The sequence below is a fragment of the Uloborus diversus genome, chromosome 2, assembly GCF_026930045.1.
Source record: "Uloborus diversus isolate 005 chromosome 2, Udiv.v.3.1, whole genome shotgun sequence".
Lineage (NCBI taxonomy): Eukaryota > Metazoa > Arthropoda > Arachnida > Araneae > Uloboridae > Uloborus > Uloborus diversus.
The window spans coordinates 28,322,633-28,339,144 of NC_072732.1; the positions used below are offsets into that span (position 1 = coordinate 28,322,633).

At 35.3% G+C, this 16,512-nt stretch overlaps 1 protein-coding gene across 1 annotated transcript in view; it reads right to left on the reverse strand.

Annotated features, from left to right (window-relative positions):
* The window catches only part of LOC129217792 (calcium/calmodulin-dependent protein kinase type II alpha chain), a 384,326-nt gene that overhangs the window by 249,284 nt on the left and 118,530 nt on the right, over nt 1-16,512 (reverse strand). The window lies entirely within an intron of this gene.

A 16,512-nucleotide genomic window follows, 5' to 3' on the forward strand; every position in this document is an offset into this window, starting at 1 on the left:
CTCCCTGGCTTTGAAAATTAATGCTTCTTAATGTACGGGAACGTGCTTTTTGTAGTTTTTCGTTTAATTTTGCACTGAGTACATACCCTTTGCTCACCTCCCCTCAAGCTTCACCCTGGATGGACCAGTTTATGAGGGTCAATTTGGTAGGTTTTAGTCTCTTTTTAAGGAGAAGGGTTTCACACCTTAGAGGGAAGGGATGTAGAGCTGTACTTTTGCGTAATCTGCGCCATTGAAATTTTTAGGGGTCATTTTTGAGACTTCCTTTATCTCAATTTTCGGGCGGGGGGGGGGGGTGTTCGTGGGCTCTTTTCCTAGTCAGATGCTCCGTAACATTTGAGAGGGTGTGCCATCGCCCTGGGGGAAGGGGATGCCCTCGACTTTTAAAACATCGAGTTTTTTTATAGGGGTAACATCTAGAAGGGGCGACCCATCCTGGCTTTTAGAAATTATTATTTACATTTAAATGAAGTTTTTGCTGTTAGTAGGAATACTATGCATTGATTATATGCCCTTTAACCCCTTCCCCCCTAAAGTGTAAAATTTGAAATATGGGCCTGAGAGTTATGATGCATACATAACCACTGAAACTTCAATTTACGGAGTTAAATTGCCCTCGCCCCCTCCTTGAAAAATTTTATATTTTGCATTCAAGTGGAACTAGTTTTCGTTGTTTTCCAATAAAAGTTGCATAGTAATTAATTGAGTCTGTTTTGGGGGATACATTTAATAGTCTTTATTGTGGGTCTCAATTCTTGGGGAATGCAGATTCAACGAGAGCTTGATTTCGGAGGCCTTCAGGGGATGTTTGATTCTCTTCTACCACGTGATTATTTCGAAAGATTTCGGACGCTTATTAAGCAAGAAGTTAATAATGTAAACAAGTCGAGGAATCGCAGCTCTGCACAAAAGGGCTCATTTGTTCTTGTATATAGCTTTGCTTTTTTTTTTTTTTTGCTGCTGCTGTTGGTAGTAGGGTTAGTATCTGACTTATATAAGAGAAGGGAGGAAGGGTAAAATATTTCTCGCTATGATTTACAGGGCATTAGGATTCCCGGCGCATTAATAATAGTGCAACTTTAAGTGGAACCCCATTTGTTTGCTTCTTTCATGATTCGCTCTTTTTTATTTTTATTTTTCACTTTTATTGATTAGGGGAAAATCTAATAACAATGGGTGCAGGGAGTGAATTTGAGATGTTTCTGAGTACATAAAGTAGTTTTGATGCTTGTCGTGTGGAATTAATTTTAGCTCACATTCTTTGGTCCAATTTTTTAATTGAAATTACATTATATGCAGATCATTATTGTATATTTTTTTTTTTCATTCCATACGTATCATATTTGTAACTATTCTTGTTTGCGTATCATTTATTTTCGCGTGTGCATACTCTAATAATGTTATATTCATTATACTTTTAAAATGTTCATTAGTAGTACATTATTTACTCAACTTAAAAATTTGGAGTCATTCTATTGAGATGCTCATTTTATGATTTTTTTTAAAACTGCTGAAACTGTTTGGGCTGGCAGCGGTCCATTTCGAAACTTTGGGTCCCGTGGCTCCGCTTCATTTTCCTTGCGTTGGTCCTCAAAAAGGATTAACTGATTACCAAGTTTCTCTAAAAATTCAGATTATTCGATTTTCAAATCATCCGAAAGCGTCGCTCGATAGCGAACATTCAGCAACAAGCAATTATCTAGAGGTGCCCACGAGAGGGTAGGGGGAGGTCCATGGTGCAGACCGTGCCAAAATGAAGTTTAAATGAGGAGGGGGTAACTCCAGAAGGCATTTGATCTTACTTTAGGAGGCTCTTGTTCTGGGGGTTCTCCGTCGCATTTGAGGAGTGGGTTTCCTCACCCTTAGGAAGATAGGCAGCCTTGTATTATAAATACACATCGTTTAAATGTTTCATACACGTTTTAAAATGGTTGTTACAGCGTAACAACCGTTTTAAAACGTTTACTCAACGAAATGTATTATCTGGTTAACCCCATTCGAAAAAAGCACCCGAGAAGCTCTTATTCGAAACTAAATTAGGATGAGCAACGGGACTCCTCGTGACAATCACTTTCCCCCTCCAAGTACGATAGTCAAAAAAAAGGCAAAGACCCCTCAGAAATTTGAATTACCCGGTTTGAGCCATAACGTCTCCCTCCTCGCGATAACCTCTACGAATGAATCCCTAGAAAAGTTAACCACTCAAAAGGTTTGTTCAATTTCTCAAGATCACATTTGAGGGGTTGGGGACGTAGGAGGAAGGTGTCCCCCCGTTTTTTAGCTAAACTGTTCCCACTTTTTTGTTTCAATATATTATTAATGTAAACAACTCTCAAGTTCAAACCTGTTTGTGTTGCCCAATCACATGTCCACATTATCATTACCCCCCACTTTTTAAAATTTTTTTGATCTAAATAACTGTCAAGTGCAAAGCAATATGGAAAGCATTTCTCTACCTGTTATTTCAAGATTTCATCAACGGAATACACAACCCGTGCCCCCCCCCCCCTTAACGCGCTCATATGACATAATTCCTTAATTATTTTCGTTCAAAAATATATCGTTCGATTATAAAGAGATCTTTTGATAATCGAAAATTTGACACCAAACATTCAAATATAACCCCGTCAGAAATAAAGCACGCAAGAAGCAATCATTCTATTTTGAAACCATTCCAAATCCATCAATTCCAAGAGCGATGACGCACCACATATGCAGGAGCGTGCACAGAAATTTCGGGGCTCGTCACAAATGACTTTGACGGGCCTCCTCAATATTGTTTACCCCTACGTCCCTAATACATTTCACCTCTCATTTTAAAAATCTCGGGCCCGGGCCAACAGGTGTCCCTTTTCTCCCCCTCGCCCTGTGCACGCCCCTGCACGAATGGAGTTCTCCCCCAAGAGCGCTATCCCGAAAAGAGAAAATCTCCTGAAAATTACAATTCCGCAGTTTGCGTCTTAACTCCCGTCCCCTTCTCCTGGTTGTCACCCAGTGCGAATGAATTACACGAGAACTAGGCTACTTGCTTCATTAAGAAATAAATAAATACCTTTGTGCCAAGAAGTAACAGGAAATAACTAACTTTTGTAGCACAAATATATAGATTACTGCAGACACGTGTCTCGGGTTTGAGTACCCAATGGTTTAGTCGAAGGTAGACGTAACGGGGGAGAGGTTCCGTCTGGTTTTAACTAAAGTATTCCCCTTTTGACTTGATATATAATTTTAGTTTTAATGCCCCTCAAGTTAGAACCTTTTTAGCGCTCCCCACCCTTTGCTTCCACCACCGGGACACACCACCCATTTCACCCATAGACCCGTCCATGTGTTGATTCGCTAACATATTTCTCCCAAAAATATATCAATGGGCTACCAAATCATCCCAAAGAATCATTTGATAATCAGGCATTCGGCAGCATACATGGAACTAATTACAACACTATTCGAATGCAAGCACAACACACAAACTTCTACAACAAATATTCGAGAGGCAAATCTTTGATTATAAAATCATTTAGACCGCAGGAGTATCCATTCCTCAAGTGTGCTGGCGCACCTCTTAAAAACGAACCTCCCCCCCCCCCTCCTTAAGAGCGCCATGATCCCCTTTTCCTGTTCATTTTTTTTTTCGGAAAAAAAAACACGCACATTTATATGTCAAAACATTAATTTTTTAAAGCCAGCCCTCTGACAGGGGTGCCCACCCCCCTAAAAGCAAGAGCACAACCCTCTCCTAAATTTTGCAAAGAACCCTCCCCCCAAAAACAACAAGAGCTCTCCAAAAAAAGTAAGAAATACCCCTCAAAACAACGCTCCTAAAAATTTCAATGGCGTAGTCTGCGCCATGACCCCCTTCCCCCACCTATGGGCACCCCTGCCTCTGACCCACTAAATGACAGATCTGTCCAGGTAACTGAATCCTTTCAGAAGTCAAAGTTCAGATTATCAAATCGATTGAGACGTACACTGCTCGAGTGATTGACTTCTCGAGAACTCGAGAAATCAACATCTCAAGAAGTTCACAAAGCGAGAACTCGAGCAGTCCATCGCTCGAGATCTCGGAAAGTGCTAATCGAGCACTCGAGCAGTCATCGCTCGAGAACTCGCGAAGGGATAACGAGAACTCGAGATGCGATAATCGAGAACTCGAGATGTGATAATCGAGAACTCGAGATACGTTAATCGAGAACTCGTAATAATCGAGTTCTCGAGTGATCTTTGATAATCGAGTGATTCGATTATGAGAACTCGATTATGCCCATCACTAATGGTAACCGGTGCGGTAACCGGTTGATCGTAGAACGCTGCGGTTAGTAACCGGTTACTCGCCGGTCGACCGGTGAGGTTCGTCGAACGCAACCATTGAAAACACTAGTTGGTAAAACAAGTAGCGAAAGTTCCTTTCTTTTTCTAAATGTATCTTTCTCTCACTTTTCTTCTTTTTTTGAAACGCAACTTAAATTTTCTTTTTAATAGTACAATGGTAATTTTAAGATAAAAAATTTTGGTTTTCTTCTTACTTCATAAAGAGTGAAAGTTTCAAATAAGGGAAAATATTAATAAATTAGCAAATCGCCTGTCAAGATCGGGTGAAAATTGCTTCTACATTTGAACGAAGCAATTTCCTGTTTGATGATATTTTGATAGTTGAAATTTTAACCCTAATTTCCTCTAGATAGCGTTCATTGTTAACCACTTTTTCGTTTCTTCATTCACGTAAAATTAGGGTAAGGTGGGGCAATTGTGATTTGGGGCAAATGTGACCAGGGTTCATTACTCCTGTGATATTATATTTTACTGTATGAAATTACCTCAGTCTTATACCTTAAAATGTGTTATATATCACTCAAAAGTATTTGAGATGCGTTTACATTATACTTTTAATGGCTGGAGTTTTCCTATTACATTACTTTTGAACATGAATTTCAGGTTTGTTGATAATCTACAAAGTTTTTCACTAAATTTTTTATTTTTGTTCTAAAAATATAATTTTTGTAATGCGCTATTTTAAATGAAGTTTTACATTATAAATTTATAATAATATAAATTTTATAACACTTATAACAGCTATTTTAAGTGAAATCACTTATGCCCCTTTAAAAATGTTGTGGGGGCAATAGTGATGACAAGTGTGGGGCAAAAGTGATTCCAATATGGCTACCAGTTGGTGTTCTTTTGAAGCATGTTTTTAAACATCACTTAGATCTTTGGTTTGTAAGTTTCAAATGTATTGCTGTTATTGTAAAGTATTATCTTTTATTTATTAAATTCATAAGACTTAGTCAAAGTGAAACAAGATGCTCATTTGAAGATATATTACTTCAAACTGTTACCATCAGCCTTTATTAAGAGCTACTAAACGTGGTCGAATAGATTTGTCAACAACATTAACAAGTAAATCTTATTTAGAACAACGAATAGCGGAAGAGGAAAAAAAGAAAGCATTACAGAAAGAAAAACTGGAGAAAAAGAAAGCGAAAGAATCGGAGAGGCTAGAGAAAAATAAAGCGAAAGAAAATGAAAGATTCAAAAGAAAATAGAGAGAGAGAGAGAGGCTGTAAGACAAATTAAAAAAGAAAGAACGTGAACTTAAAACTCTAAATCTATGTAAACAAAAAAAAGCTTAAAGTGTATCAAGTAGATTCTAATAGTGACGAAGTAGACGGAGATTTGGAAGAAGAACTTAACAGAGAGTTGAACAAGGACAGTGACGGTGATATATCTGTGAGTGACTTTATTATCGATGAATTAGAAGAATATGAAGAAATAGGGAAACTTGAAACTTACACTGAGATAAAGAGTCAAAATGGAAATAGTTCTGTTGATAAAGATGATGGCAAAATTCATGGAACTCAACTAAAATTACTAGGTGATTTAAAAGAATGGGCTTTAGATGGACTCAAACAACAATTGAATAAAGTTCAGTATCATGTCGAGTTAAAGAAATATTATGCTCTATATTTTGAAAAGTGTTATTACATTGGGGGGGGGGGGGGGGTTGTCAGAGAGTAAAACTGGAACTGGATATATGTTTAAGTTTCTTCACAAGGCTGAAAACCAAACTTTCCAATGGCCACGAAGAGATGATATCTCAGAAATTAATAAGCCATTTATATTTGCTGGTCCACTAAATATTATAGGAATTGGACCATTCACGTTGGACTCAAAAACATATGCTATAATTTCTTTAATGTACAAAAAACTTAACAAATTCAAAAATGACATTTTTGCACTGTTTCCTTTATAAATTGTAGGTTATAACATCTTTTTTCATGTATCATTTTTAATTTTGAAAAATGTTCTAATTTGTGAGTCATAATAAAATTTAATTTCTCAAGAACCTATTGTCATATTAAAACTAAGAATGTAGCTACTTGCAGTTCAGAATGTAAATTTTTCATCACAATTACCCTGTATGACAAAGCACTAAAATAAGTACCTATAATTGGCAGTCATCACAAATGCCCCTCAAAAAATCATTAATGCCCCAGTCCCGGGACAAATGTGACTTTTGAGATCCTTTTTAAAAAGCAACACATTTTTAACCATAATTCAAAAGTGCATCCACAAATAGCATATTATGTACATAAATATGTACATCACCTGACAATTTTTATTTTAATACTTTGCTGTAAATAGTTTTTCCAGTTAAAAATAATCAAAGATCAACAATGGATTTTTCAGTCACAAATGCCCCACCTTACCCTAGTCTTACCAGTAAAACAGTTAAGTTACCGAATTCAGTTCATCACTTCAGCCTTGACAAAATAAAGCATTTCCCTGCATGTCAAACATTACCAAAAAATACTATCGAATGATCATGCTATGGCGCGAGTTTCATTGTTGGTGACGTCAGGAGCGTTACTCGATCAGTGAATTGGCTATTATGTATACAAAGATAGTTAGATTGCCGTATGAGATTGTGCAACTGCTTTAAATCCTCAAGTTTTAAAGCACAAACGAGTAGATGACGTATGAAGTATGTTGTTTAGATTAAGGCCCCTACTGTTCAACCACAGATTGTATGGAATTTTCAAACGTCTAGATGAGACAAATCCATCTGAATGAGAGGGAAAAGTAAAAAATTGATGTGCATACTCTGCTCATTTGAATGAGACTCTGCTTCTGCAAAAGCTGACATCGCTAAAAATAACAGATTTGTCCATTTCCGGCTGTAAAACGGATGTTTGTCTTTCCATACAATCCGTGGTCAGACAGTATATATACGAGCCGACGCATCAGCTTAAGATCAGCCTTTTTGGATCGGAGCGCGTGTTTGAGCGGTTGTCTTTTCTGGCGAGTCATCGCGTTTGGTGATAACAATTATTAGCGGCACATGATTTGTTTATAAGATAAAATATTATTTTCTGCAAATTTGGCGAAATCCGAAGCTTTCCTGTGGTAACCCAAGCAGTGCAACAATGAAAAATCCGATCCAAAATGGCTAAACTTCTTAAGCTGATGCGTTGGCCTATCTATATAGCGGCTCTACTTTAGATAAACGTCAATGTCAATTTGAAATCAATATGAACATGGCAATTAAATAGAGATATCTAGGAGCACCATCAAATTTTAGCAACCAGCTAGCCATAAATAAACGGAGGAAAAAAAAAAACCAATTACTCCTAAATCAAAAAGCATGATACAAAAATTGCTGCGTTAGAGCAAAAATAGATACTTAGAAGACTTTTTCAAATAAATGACCGATCCAATGAGTTATGCTATCGAGAGTATTTTATCAAACGTTAAATCTTACTTTGGGGAAGCAATATCCCATTATCGTTTTTCTAATGTATGTCTTATAAACTCACAATGAACAGAGCGGCCAATTTTTAGAACAGAGTCAAAAACCACAGAACGTTTTCTTTTTATCTATAAAAACATAATTTCCAAACAATAAGTTGGGAAAGAAAGAATCTCTGCTATAATTAGTTTAGTAATGTTTTTTGTCTACATGATGGAAAGAAAATAAAAGCTTACGAATTATTGATGCTGTTACTAGTTTAGTTTGTAATCAATGACCAACAAAGGAAAAGTTAATCACAGATAACATCATAACCTTGTAAAAAATAACATGAAAAAAAAATCTGAAAATAAATTGTACTTCTTGCATCGTGTTAATATGCATTAAGTGATAGGGATTTGACGGTTTAACGAAGACTAATTATTGTATGTCTCTCCAAAAATGAAAAGAAAAAAAAAAGACGGATAAAATTCAGTTTGAAGTACGAAACCAAAGTTACTTGTAACTTACGAAACATGTATATGACAGTTTTCCATTCTAATTCTTTATACTTATAAAAGTATATTCATATCAGATTAGGTTGATTTTCGAGTTTTTACAATTCTGAAGCTAAGAACGAGACATCGCAACCCGGCAAAGAAAGTGACACAACTCGAAATTCTGGAAAAACACACTAACTATTGAATTGAAATCTAAATTTTATGTTCTTTTTTGCTGTAAAACTCGCACAAATTTAGGTTGTATACCTGGTACGTGGTGGCGTAAACACGATATCATCAATACGGACACATCATTTAAATTTCATAATTTAGAAGAAAATTTTTCGAACTTTGAATATGCATCATTAATTTAGACAACAAAAACAAACCACAAAACATATAATAATGGTTTTGAGCGTATTGTAATATTTGAGACAAAATTACTTAAAACTACTCTTGCGTAAAACCTTGATTTTCTCCTATTATGTTTTTCTTTTTTTTTTTTTGAATTGTGTCACTTTTTCTTGCGCTTGCAGACAAATCTAGCAATTTTATCTACTGACTGAAACAATTTTGGCCATCTGGGGGCCGGGGGGGGGGGGGAGGGATAGGCCACGATTTAGTTGGCCCATTCAGAAAGTTTGAAGTTTGTATAGAGATCCTATTACTGCAGTTTAATGTTTTGAAACATTGAAATATAAATATTTCAAACTCTTGCCCCAAGTGTGTAACGTCAGAATGTCCTTAATGCAAACGGGAATGAACACTTTTCGTTACGCATTGAATTCCACCTCTATATTCATAGCAGGGGGCGGTATAAACTTGTTTTTCCAGGAAAAAAAGAAAAAAACTTGAATTATGGTTTTTGTATGTTTTGAGGGCGTTGAGTCCGATGGTGGGAGGCAAAAGTTTTTGCAACTTTGTTCGAGACATACACGATTGAAATACAGCATGTAATGGTGGATATTTCAATGGCGTAGGTCCCGGTTATGCAACGCTTACGAGACTTTCCGGTTGTCATTGGTCTCTTAAATAGCGTATTAGTTTTCAGTTCCTACATTGAATTCGGTGTTCATGTATGAAGTATCCCCAATTTAGTTCTGATACCTCAATGATGTCTGAAAATGTACTGGATCCTTTGTGATAGATACACTGAGATTTATTCCATTGAAATGTACAACTTTAGGTTATATTTCAACCGCATACATCTCGAAAGTGGTCAAGTTGCAGAAAAATTAGACCCTTACCGTCGTTTTTGATTTTTCACCTTTGATTTTTATAAGAAAATCGCGTTTCAAGTTTTTTTTCTGAAAAAATAAGTTTACACCGTTCCGTGGAAAGAATCAAGAGGTCTAATTCAAAATGTAACGAAAAGTGTGTTAGCGTAACACCATTTAAAAACAGAAAATAATCTCATGTTCAGAAAAAAAGACACACTCACCAGGAGCGGATACAGGGGGAGGGTCAGGGCAGCCATGACCCCGAAAGTGTAAACGATTGCGGTAATCTTTTCGATTCATTAATTATATTTTAAAGTAAATATTTGAAATACTACTTCCTTTCATTGCTCATGAAACTAAGTGGTTACGTTTATGCCATACTAGGTGTCTTAACCTTGGCCAATTTCGTATTTTTTATTGACAACCAAGCAATTTCCAAGTTTTTCGTTCTTTAATTATCATCATGACCCGTAACCCAACCCCCTAAAATGTTAGTCTGTATCCGCCTCTGACACACGCATCCAATATTTTATCCTACCTTTTGTAATAGAGCTCCCCTCCCAATTAAGCATTATTTAATACTAGAAAATCACCCGTCAAGATATGACGGCTAAAAATTGCTTCTACATTTGAACGAAGCAATTGCCTGTTAAGCCAACACCTTCTAGACTTGGAACAAGCCTACCAACGGGTTGCCTTCAGCTATGATTGCGCAACGTAGGTAGGCTGATGAAAAACTATGCAGGGTAGCTATTTTTCAGAAAAAATCCTAATCCGATAAAAAGAGCCAGCTGGCGATATTTTACTGCTCAAGCTTGCGCACTGCGCATGCTTTGCTCAGATTCAGCTAAAGCGATTCAACGATTCAACTATTTAGCGAGGAATATTTCCGTTAATGTTTACCAACATGTGCTTGTCGCTCTCTTACAGAAAGACAAGTTGTGCTAAAAAAATGCAATTAATCGTCAAGTTTCAAATTGCTAGATAATAATGATTAAAGTGTCGAAAGCCTTTTTCAAGTGTGTTGTGCTCAATTGCCGAATAAATTATGAGGCAACGGGCCTCATTTGGATTTGCAAAAAATTATGAGGTTCGCCAAAAGAAGATCGCTGCTATTCCAAGTAATTTTGAAATCACAAGAAATTCAAGAGTAAGTAAACTTTTTCATAGTATGTTATTAAATTGAATATATTTTAAACGTAAGAAAAATTTAAGCTCAATGAATAAAAAAAGTACAGTTAGAGAACTTGATTTAAAACTTAAAACTGTCAGATAAAATTATGCCTGTAATTGTTTATCTTGCTGGTTATCGGTCCACATCAAAAGTTGACCGTACATTTTCATGTAAATGATATCTTAATGCATCAGCAAGTTCGATGAGGATTAAAATATCTATCAGATAAAATACCTATCGAATTAATATATTTCTAAATGACTAGTGCAAATTAATAAATCACAGCATTTCTTATGCATCCCACACAAAAATGATTGAGAGAAAATTAAAAACTCTAACGAAATCAAATAAAAATCCTTTTTTTTTTTTGCACTAACTTTCCTTTTTAGAAATTTTGTAGTCGAACCTCTAGATATATATTCCAAGAATTGTGTTTAATTTTTTTCCTTTAACTTTCAATGTGATACAAAATTTTCTACCTGAATTTCTGCTGATTAATGTCAATTTATTAAGTTATTTTATATGGTTCTAATGTTTTTTTTCCAATATTATGAATAACAACGACGACATTAAATCCTAATCTCAGTATTAAAATATATATATGTACACGCATGTTATTAAAAAACTTACACTTAATTATATTATTGAACATGACAATAATAAACAAAGCCTAATAAACTATGAAAATATGTTTTTTTAACTTCAATTAAAAAAACATTAATTGATTATAGAAATAATCTTTAGAATTAAAAACCATTTTTTATATTAAAACTTTTTGGTTTTAAAATTTATTTCAGATGAAAATTTTCCAAAGTTCTAACATATTTTTTTGGTGCCTATCCTTTTTTTTTTTTTTTAAAGAAAAATCTGTATGGACTTTCATTTTAATCAAAATGTATTGCGCATAAAGAGAGAATAGTTTTTTTTTTCGTTAATCTTTTCAGTATTACTGGTTTGTATGCTCGAATTTAAAAGCAATTTTGTTCAAGTATAGTGAAAAAAGAAAGCTTTTAAAAACGCCCCTTGAAACGGATTTGTTAAATTGATTGACAGCTCATTTTTTCATTGTTCATGGCAACAATTTAAAGCGGAACTGTTTTAAATTTATAATTACTATTTTTTTCATTGTTTTTCGCAACAATCAAAAATCGGACACAAAACGCAGGATTATGACAGATAATGCAAGCTAAGAAATAGTCTTTAAATAAATAAATAAATAAAAACATTGAACGTACATTATACTGCTAATTTTTTAGGCAATGCATACATAGTAAAACCATTCATTAATTCCTTCATGGAAAAAAAGAAAAAAGGTAAGTAACACTTTTTGAAGCGAATAAGTACACTAATTTTGAATTTTACTTGAGTTGAAAACTTGCTTCCTTTAATGAATTAATACTTTTCTTTCTTATTATCGTTAAACTAAGTAGAAATAAGAGATTTGGCAAAATATATAAACATCGGCGATTCTAAAAACCTACTTGTATAACATTCCCAGAAAAAGTTGTAAAGGAATGAACTATGATCGCGAGAAGCGATCGGCCTAACTGAGTGAATCGTGCTTTCGTCGTCGTACGGCTTGTCCCAGTCTAGGAGGTGTTGGTTAAGCCCTGGTTTCCTAGAAGCGAAATCGCCGATCTTCGACGTCGCTCCTCGCCGTGACGCTGAAATCAAAGTCAAGTGATTCCGGCGTGGCCATTCACGACGTCGATTTAGCTCGGGGGGCGCATGCGCAGAAGAATCAAGTTTTCCCCTTGGCGAGGAGCGACGGCGAAGTTCGGCGATTCACTCCTAGGAAACCAGGGTTTTAGGTGATACTTTGATAGTTGAAATTTTAACTCCAGTGGATTAACCCTAAACTCCAGTAGGTAGCGTTCATTGTGGACCACCTCTTCATTCTCCTAAAATAACAGTCTTACCAGTGAAACAGTTCAGTTATCGGATCTAGTTCGGCTTTGTCCCAAAAAAGCCTTTCCCTGCATATTAAACATTACCGAAAAATATTATCAAATGATCATGTCGTGGTGCGAGTTTCATTGTTGATGATGTCAGGAGCGTTACTCGATCATTGGCTATTATATATATACGAAGATATTAGTGTAAGTGGTAGCTTAAAAGAACCATTTTAACAGAAAACATTTTTTGGGCTTCTCTTCGGAAAGCCTAAAATCGAGCAGCGAGTATCCGGCTGGAGATCCCGTTCCGAGAAACTGACCGGATCCTCCACGGAAGCGATTTGTATCGTTTACAACAAAAACGCTTCAACAAAATGCACACGCATTCTCTAACAGCATAGAGCGCTTCCTCGAAACGGCAGGGAAAACGAACAGCTGTTCCGGCTGAAGCTCAGAATTTCGTAAACCTTTTGCAAAATTCGCTGCGATGGGCAATTTTTTGGATGACTCCTTTTAATGAAAACAAATTGCATGGCATATGCTTCTATTTCCGTAGAAAGAAAATTTCTTTCGGTTAAAAGTTTTAATGAGCCTTCTGCGTTTTAGTATTTGGATAGCGCCATGAATTTAGGACTGATGTCAAATGTTCTGCACACAAAATGTTTTATGAAACACGCACACTAGATACAGGATAGAAATATTAGATTTTTAAGCTGGAACATATAAACTTGAAGTTGTAAATATTTTCAGAAAACATTATTGAGGCGATTCTCAAAAAACTATTAAATAAATATGGGATTAACTGTTAACTTTGATAGTAAGTTAAAGCATGTATTATATTCTCCAACAAGCATTATTTTTTAAGGCTCTTTTAGCAGGAAAAAATAAAAAACTTAGTGCTACGCATGGGACATTTTTTCGAGAATCGCTCATTACATGAAAAGTTTGAATTTTATCTCAATATTCGGTTACAGATTAATGTTCAAACTAAAATCTATCACAACTAGCTGCGTGCCCGGCGTTGCACGGGCTACCTAAAAAATGTAAGAGCAGTCCAGTTGATGCTTTTGTAGTACACTGACACTAGTTTCTAGACAAATGTGTCAGGGGCTGTAATAAATGCACTGAGAATCCTACTGGTCAGAAAACAAATTGCAGTAAAATTATAAGCTTGTCATTATTTTCCGTTAAAACACAAAATATGATGTCTTAATTGAATATTTATGACTTGAATTTCTCAATGAGGTTGTTTCCTTTAGTCAAAAGTAATTAATTTGCAGATTACGGCAAAATAATCGAAAAGTAAACAACTTAAACACCCTGATTACAGGAAAAGCCTTAAAACAAAAGCCTAATTTTATTTCTTTATATTCGAGAAAAAAAATTGCAACAGATGTTTCTTTTCAATGATTTTCTTCACGCTGTAAATTTTAATAAAAGCGTTCATCCGGAAAGTTGAGTTGAAGCACTGAATAATAATTTGAATGGAGGAAAGCCTTCGAAAAATATGGATTTTATTTTGAAATCTAAGAGTCATAATTAAAAGTTTTTAATTGATATCTCCGCTAATTATTATCGGAGGATTATGTTAAATAGCCAAACATGAAGACGGGAGGATTACGAATCCATCGATACTTGGTTCGATGGTCAGTTCACTGTCGTTCGGGAGAAGAAGCTTGGACATAGATAGATAGATAGATAGATACTCAGATTTTATATGTATAAGATTATACTATATAATAATGCATGCGTATTTGCGTACGTAAGAAAAACGCAAAGACTATATGCAGTGAAGTCATGAAAACATAAATTTCTATTATGATAACTAGAAAATCGCCCGTCAAGATATGACGGGTGAAAACTGCTTCTACATTTGAATGAAGCAATCACCTGTTTGGTTATATTTTGAGAGTTGAAATTTTAACCCTAACTAGGGTAAACTAATCCTAAACTAAAACAGATAGGGCTAATTGTTGACCACCTTTTCGTTTCTTCATTCTCCTAAAATTAGTCTTACCAGTAAAACAGTTAAGTGACCAGACCAGTTCAGCCTTGTCAAAATAAAGCATTCCCCTGCGCGTCAAACATTGCCAAAAAATATTATCAAATTGCAAATCCTTTCTGAACTTTTGGTGCTTCAACATTGAAATGATTGGTGAAGTGAGAGCGTTACTCGACCAGTGAATTGGCTATTATATATACGAGGAAAATATAAGCATATTCAAGAAAAACCCAACGAATTCAATATTCACGGAGGTCCAGATAACTTAAATTTATAATAGTAATTTATGTATGTTCAAAAAAAAAAAAAAATACACAGAATTGAATAATCACTGAAATTTTGACGATTTAAATATAGATCATTATCATAACAACATAGACGTATTCCAGAAAAACGCAAAGCGTTCAATATTTACAAAAGTCATGATGGTTTAAATATTTATCATTAAAATTATAATATGTTCGTTTTCAAGAAAAACAAAACAAATCCAACATTCACTGAATTCATGATAATTCAATCATTTAAAAAATATATTCGTATTGAAGAAAAACGCAGCTTTTCCAATATTCACTGAAATCATGATAATTCCTTCTGTCGCCAAAATTCCCGCGAAGGGAAACAGTTGGCGGAACTGCACAAATCGTTTCCTTCCACAAATAGGGAGAAAGCAGAAGAAACAACATCAAGTGAGAAGCTAGGAATGGAATAGTTGAAACTAAGTGCATTTGTGCAATAATTATGCGGTCGTTTGGGGGAATTGTTGAATATACATTTCGGCGTAAAAGTTTAAGCACATTGCAAATTTTTGAATAAAAAGAAAACTATTCAACAGAGTGCTTTCACATTTCCGCTGTAGGTGGCTAGTATGATCCTAAACATGTGTCTGAAATTTTGAAAAATATAACCGTAACGAAAATCAGACAGTACAAACGCCCCATTTTTTGCCTGTCGTAAAAGTTTATGCAAAAATAAGATTTTATGCAAATACCTCTTGAAACTTGATGCGTGGAGGAGCCGTGTAGTTCTTTTCAACGAATTATAAACTGTAGCAATGGCTTAACGTGTAGCGTGTTATCAAGAGGCCGAGGTCTTTGCAGTTCTCGCCTGAAGTAGTTGGGAAACCCTGGAAGTTTTTGAGAGCTGAAGGTTAATCCATTATGGAAGTTTCAGTGATTTTAAATCGGTCTAAACGTGGCATTTATAATGTTCTGAAACGTGGAAAACAATTCCAACCAGCGTGTCGTTCAGGAAGGTCGAGAAAAACTACCTTTCGTGATGATGGTAAAATTAATAGAATGGGTCTAATTGGAAATGTGTCTCTTAATCAGATTAAAACTCGACTTGGATCGAAAATATCACATGACACCATACGCAGACGAATAACCGAATCAGGATTTATCAAAAAGCTAAAGTTAGGTCGTAAACCTTTTCTGAAATACAGTCGGATCCCGCTACAACGCGATCCGACTTACGCGAAATGGCTATAACGCGAGTTTTTCATGAGTAATGAATAACTCGCGAATAACGAATAATTGTGCGGACACAAATAACTCGCCTGCAACATGAAATTTTTCGGAAAAGAGCGGCGGAGAGTTAAATGGGCTGCGTTGACATTAAATATTGGTTTTGTGAATGGACCTTCATCCTTTTAGCATCACTGAAAGCGGAAGTTCACCCAATGTATTAGTCTAAACAACGCTTTGCTTTAGTTTATACAAATAACCGCTCCGATTCTTAACCTTTTTTTTTTCATTCTACATATGAACGTTGATAAAATACATTCTGATAACATTCTGATCGCGCTGCATAAAGCTTCTTCATTTTTAAATTATAAATATATATACCCTATCTGTACTGTTAAGTGCTATAATAATGCTGTAGTGTACATACTGTAAGTACCACTGCTTTATTTTAAGTTTCTCTCTCCCATTAGTCAATGATTTTGTGCTAAATTACAGAATTTTATGTCAAATAATAACACTTTTTCTAAAAATA